This window comes from Suillus fuscotomentosus, assembly GCF_016647785.1.
Source record: "Suillus fuscotomentosus strain FC203 chromosome Unknown F5891scaffold_226, whole genome shotgun sequence".
In the NCBI taxonomy this organism is placed as follows: domain Eukaryota; kingdom Fungi; phylum Basidiomycota; class Agaricomycetes; order Boletales; family Suillaceae; genus Suillus; species Suillus fuscotomentosus.
In genome coordinates this window covers 25,078-31,077 of record NW_024539738.1, presented here as the reverse complement: position 1 = coordinate 31,077, position 6,000 = coordinate 25,078, and positions in this window count along the sequence as shown.

The window sequence follows — 6,000 nt, the reverse complement described above, 5'->3', positions numbered from 1 at the left end:
ACCTGCGACGACTCGGCCAATTGACGGGATCGACCATGGGGGACTGTTTCAGAGTGCTCATGGAATCTCACGTGCTTTATTTTGCAAGGTGAGCTTGTAATGCGAATGTGCTCATCGTTGTCTTCTCAAGTTCCGCATGTGCTAGCTTTGCCGGTGTCTCTTGCATCCAGCTTACTTATTTCTCTCCAGAAGCCGAGGTGCGCCAACATGTCACTAACATCTACATGTAACCACTGTTCATCATTTCTGTAGAATTCGAATTCTGTAGCAATCGAGATACTTGGTGGTAATTTTGAACTTTTGTTGTCCGTGCAGTTGTTTGTGCTGGGACCACGCCTCATCCCCAGTCAGAACTGCACAGGCTGAGAACGGGTGATATAAGAGAATTCTAGAATTGATAAGGTCAGATATGGTGTAAACCGCGAAATGGAAATTTGTGTGATGTTCTGCGATTGCACGTTGTTCGTGTGTGCGTTGTTTGCATGTGTTCGTTTGCAAGTGATTGCATTTCTGCGTCTTTGTATATCGAGCTCTCCATATCTCTGTCGTAGCATCACTCGTTTTTGCCTTCGTCGCAAGAGATTGTAAGTGCGATTACATCACATGGTATTTATGGCGCTGGATCTGTTCAACTATTCTTCACACACAAAACTCATACACACGCACAGACGCGACACACACACAAACGAGACGCACACACATAATCACTCCTTCGCATACATACTCTTGTATCGTAGAAAAATTAGTACTGCACTACTAGATCTGACATGATTCGATAATCAAATTATATTGCAGACAAGGTCCCCAATGAAGAACTGTAGAGTCCAAGGGGCAAACAAAATGCACCGAAGCTGCCAGCATTGGCAGCAAAGCCTCGAATCTTTTCAAGGCCTGCCGGTGGACGAGACGGAGCAATGAGAAGTGAGTAGGTCTCAGAGCGATGATGAAGGTTTCTATAAGCGCAAAGCAAGTAGAGTCCAAGGGCAAACAAAATGCACCGAAGTCGCCAGCATTGAGAGCAAAGCCTCGAAACTTTTTAAGGACCAGCTGGTGGACAGTGCGCAAAGATGCAGGTGACGTGGCGGGCGCTTGTTGTGGTGCCGCAGTTGATGGTCTCAATACCGAGCGACATCGAGAAGTAGGAGGGCATGAGAGATGGGGCGCGGCATGAGAGAACAAGTGGGAGAGAGTTAGCACGAGAGAACAGGTATGAGAGAGCAAGCATGAACGGGTGCAAGAGAGCGAGCACAAACAAAAGAGTTAGAGCGAGCATGAGAACGGGCACGAGGGACCAGAAGTATAGGTCCGTAGACATTGATTGGTTCACGAGAGAACGGGTAGGCGCAAGAGATAGTAACTGCAGGAGTGCAAGATGCTTCGCAGTAAGAATATAGAAAAATGATAAAAAGTCAAAACGTACCTTGAGTCTCAATGTCACCAGCATTGGTCCCTTTCAACTCCCTGGCGAAAACAAAGGACTTGGAGAAAATTGAGCGTACGTAGATCTTGTTGAGAAAGTTCCATCTTGGTTCCGTCACCACTGGCGCTCTAGATGGTACTGTATGCACAAAAATAGCAGGGACAGCAGTAGGAGACCCGCTTTCAGCATTTCATCCCTGGGCGTTGGTGTTAGCCTCTTGACTACTACACATTGACATCCCGAGGTACTGAAGAACTGCAGTGACTTATAGAAAAAAATAGCAAAGCCTTGTCAGGACTCAGGCGGCACAACGCTTATGTAATACATAAGATTGATGCGTAGTTCAGCCAATAATGAGCACTGCCGCATTATTGCCTGCGAGGAGCCGCCCATTATCGAGCACTCATGAGACTGCACTGACGATACTGCATGTTCCATCGACTGGTATGCGAAGGAATGATTATGTGTGTGCGTCTCGTTTGTGTGTGTGTCGCGTCTGTGCGTGTGTGTGAGTTTTGTGTGTGAAGAATAGTCACCTTGCTTGCAAGGTCATATGCCATCTGACAAAATCTGACGGACTAACTGCCAATAATAAACAATAATAAATATCAAATAAATATCAATAAACGTTCTATGTCACTGTATGTTGTGACTTCGCCGATCCAGTGTCCAGTTTTTGAACCATGTCGCAACAGCTCAACTCTGCCCTGGAAAAATTAACAATGAAGGAGATTATAGTTGCAGTAGGTGACAATAACTTGAAAAGAGCTGAAAAACGCAAGCGCAGTGACTTAGTGGCTGCTGTGCAAGGTTCGACGGACACCCATATACCAATCATATCAGCAGCGAGCAACAAAGCAGCGCAATCTCACGATGCGCATCTATCTTTGCATGCGCCGTTTGAAAATGCGCTAAATCAGCTCACTGTCAATGAAATTATCTCTGCTGTTCAAGAATTCAAACTTTCACGCCTGGAGAAACGAAACCGAAACAGTCTATTGTCATCTATTCGACATTCTGTACTTCTTCAATCCGCAGTGGTGTCAGCTGCAGATGCAAAAGCTGCACGCTTACAAGATGATGAAGAACACCAGTTGAAAAAGGTGCGGTTGCAACAAGAACGGCAAACGTCTGCCGAACCATTATTCCTGGAGGAGGTGGGAGACTCTGTGCGGAATGAATGTCTATTGCGGTTCATCGATCGTACTGGAAATGCAGCCTGTCGGGCTACTATATGTGTTGTTTGCGCAGGCGAGTTTTTAGCATCTGAGACAACCGAATTTGCGTTGCCTTCGATCCAGCACAAAGAGGTACTGAAGCCATATATCTCGCATCACAGTCAACGACTCGTGAATGGCATGTTGCTATACAATCCAGCCATCACGATTCGAGATGATTGTCCATATGGATTTCTCTGCGATAATTGCTGGGACGATATCAAATCTAACAAAACTCCTTTGTTTTCCCTCGCTAATAATCTTTGGATCGGAGAAGTTCCGGATGAACTTGGGATGTTGACTCTTCCGGAGCGTATCTTAGTGGCCTTATCATATCCTGCAGCATACATCGTCAAGCTTTTTCCGAAAAAACGTGGCGCTGTTCATTGGGATGCAGCAGGTCTAAACAGCGGCTTGCGTGGAAATGTATCTACATACCGACTCAACACATCGTCCATTGCAGCTATGATTGAAGGCAAATTGCTGCCGCCTAAACCATCTATCTTGGCGACAACTATTGGCATTTCCATCGTCGGTCCCAATAACTTTCCGGAACGTTGCTTACCGCCTTTCTTATCTGTGAGCCGCTCTCATCTGCGCAATGCGCTGCTCTTCCTTAAGCGAGAAAATCCGTTGTATTCCAACATCACGATCTCGGAAGACAACATCGCGCTATATCCTACACATGGCATTCCGGATGTCATCATGTCCTCAATTCGACACCTCCAAGACACTGCTGCTGTGGATAGCGAACGAGAGGATTATGTACCAGAAGATGATGTCCAGGATGTATTCGCCGGTTCGTCTTTTCTTTTGAGATTCTACTTGCTCCTCTCAACGATAACATTTCGTCGACAGAACATGACAAAGCTTTTCCAAGTGGACAGCATGTCGACGAAGACTTGATCGTTGATGAAAATGGTTAGTTTGGGACTGTTTAACAAAACTCATTACACAAGCTGACAAACGCAGTTCCATCCAACGTATTTCCAATCCAGTCGCATGGTGTACTTGATAGCAATGTATCAGAAGTCGATGATGATCAGATCTTAGCTCATGCGATAGCCAATATATCGGAACATTATTCCGTTCAGCGTGGCACAACTTTTGTCAATGAATATCCACGACGAGACATCAACCATACATTGAGTATCGGCGATCCTGATAATCCCAATCATCTACTTGGCGCCTTCCCATATCTATTTCCTTATGCAGGAGGTGGATTTGAAGTCCAAAGACCTCGCTCTGTATCATATGAAGCTCATGCTCAGTGGGCTATGCGTTACGCGGACCGTCGTTTTCGCAAGGACCTGCATTTTATGTTCCAAGTCTTTGGTGTCATACAGAAACGTCAAGTCTGCAGACAAGCCGTACTTCAGGTGAAGATGTTTGTTGATGGATATATCACGCGCAATCTAATTCGGCTTTTTTTAAGGTCAAAAAGGATGACTTTCATAGGAACGAACATCTTTTTCGTTCTCTTACTGTTGCCGATCTGCAAAAAGCAAGTGAAGAAGAACGACAACACCGGACATGTTCAAATACTACTATACGAGGCTTGAAAAAGCATCTAGCTGCTGTACGATCCAATGTCATGGGTACTGATGAGTCTCGCACCAAAATTCGGTCGCTGATCTGGGGTATGTCCGTGATGAAGAATCCTCCATCATTATGGATTACAATCAATCCAACCGACACGCATGACCCAATAGCGCAAGTTTTCACTGGTGCGGAAATCGACCTCGATCATTTCCAGCATCTTGCAGGTCCCGACTCTCACACGCGGTCTATTAGAATTGCAGACGATCCATATGCTGCCGCCAAATTTTTTCACTTCATCATATCTGCAATTCTAAATGAGCTGTTCGGCATACAAGCAAATCATAACAAGTCTGGAATTGTTCGACAACCTGGCATTTTTGGTACTATTGAAGCCTACATAGGTACCGTTGAAGCTCAGGGTCGTGGTACTCTGCACTTGCACATCGTACTTTGGATATCAAATGCGCCGACAGCAGTAGAGATGAAAAATCTACTCAAAACAGAGACTTTTCGGCGCACAGTCGCCTCATTCATTGCTCAGAACATACACGGCTATCATCCAGATATTACAGCAGATACTTTGAAGACACTTCCACGAGAAACAGCTGTTTCCTATTCACGTCCCCCAGATCCAAGGTCTTCGAGTTTTTTATCAGACAAACAACAAGCCATAAGGAGCCTTGTTCGAGCAGTTCAAATCCATACTTGTTCCAGCAGCTGTCTCAAAGTTATACGAGGCCGTGTTATCTGCAAGCGTCGCGCACCTTTTCCTGTTGCAAATACGGCCTGGATAGACTCTGAAGGGAATTGGGGACCAAAGAGGACATTTGCTATGATGAACAACTGGAACCCGACAATATTACTTGCTACTCGAGCAAATCATGACGTGAAGTTGATCACAAACGGTGAAGAAACCAAAGACATCGGTTTCTACATCTCAATGTACACTACAAAGAATCAGCAACACTCATCTAACGCATCCGCACTGCTCGCAAAATCTTTTGCATTCCAGCAAGCTCGAGATAAACGCCACTCAAAGGTCCAAGAGTTGAACAAACACTTGATTCAGCGATGTGCCAATTCGCTCAGCCGTGAACAGGAGTTTAGCGCACCAGAAGTTGCTAGCTATCTCATGAAATGGGAAGATCGCTATATCTCGCATCATTTTGAAACTATCCATTTTTTCTCCGTCATCAACTTGCTGAAAAAAAATTGGCCTCAGCTTGTTTCTCAAAGGTGCGGACATCATAGGCATTTTCAAAATTGCTCGCTAATTATAAACAACGCTCAGTCATGCTGCTGAGTTGTCTAGCGATGGGGAGCTACATGTCTTGCAAGACTCCGCAGAGGCTTACGATGTGCGTATTTCTGTCTTGCGTGTCTGAAAACTTTTTGATGTATCTTTATAGACAGAGTATGCCACTCTCCATTTCGAACAAGAAACACAATCCCTACAACTCCGGGACGAAATCAGAGAATACATGGATAGAGGAGACGCTCTGGAACATTTCAGTTACATTGACTTTTTCCTCAACACGTATGAGGGTCCTCTAGCTGATAGTGATCAGAATACGTCTCTACGCTGGAGAGGTCACGTTCGAGTTCCTTACAGAGCGTCTTCTGGACGACATAAATTTTGTCGAGTGTTGCGCCACAAGAAACACGAAACAATGCCTTACTTTCCAGGACCATGGCTTCCACGCAGAAACGAAGAGCAGACATATCCATTATATTGTGCATCGATGCTAGCATTATTTCAACCGTGGAGATCACTGGCCGATCTTAAACCAGCTCACCTCACTTTCGAAGACATGTTCAATA